At 41.4% G+C, this 497-nt stretch overlaps 1 non-coding gene across 1 annotated transcript; it reads left to right on the top strand.

Moving 5' to 3' along the window:
* On the top strand, nt 1-73 carry TRNAG-CCC (transfer RNA glycine (anticodon CCC)). Its single transcript has one exon. It is a non-coding gene; the product is annotated as a tRNA-Gly (tRNA).
* Nucleotides 74-497: the final 424 nt, after the last annotated feature.

Below are 497 nucleotides of genomic sequence, written 5' to 3'. Positions count from 1 at the left end.
TCCCTGATGGTCCAGTGGTTAAGACTCTGTGCTCCCAATGCAGGGGGCCTGGGTTCGATCCCTGGTGAGGGAATTAGATCCCACACGCCACAACTAGAGATTCCAAATGCTGCAACAAAGATCCTGACTGCCACAACTAAGACTGGGCACAGTCAAACAAATTTAAAAAAAGTGGGTTAAAAATTCTTAGATGCATCAATACAGAAAACAGATGAAACATACTCTGCCTAGATGACTGGGGCTAGTTTCCTTAAATCAAAGGTAAATAAGCCTGTGAATAAGCCTTTACCAAGGCATCCCTCCCAAGCCAGAGCACTTCTGTTACTGGAGAGCCCTTACTCTTTTCACTGAAGGCAAGACCCTATATACTCATGAACTACACTACCCTAAACATAAATTTCTAAATTACTAATGCAACAAATTAAATGTGAGGTCTCATGAACCATTTTCCTATATTTCATATGCAATACATATTTCTTGCCAAAGCCCAGGAATCA

Source organism: Bos taurus, chromosome 18, assembly GCF_002263795.3.
Source record: "Bos taurus isolate L1 Dominette 01449 registration number 42190680 breed Hereford chromosome 18, ARS-UCD2.0, whole genome shotgun sequence".
Lineage (NCBI taxonomy): Eukaryota > Metazoa > Chordata > Mammalia > Artiodactyla > Bovidae > Bos > Bos taurus.
Note: the sequence above shows the minus strand (reverse complement) of the source record. Positions and strands in the feature narration are given on the sequence as shown.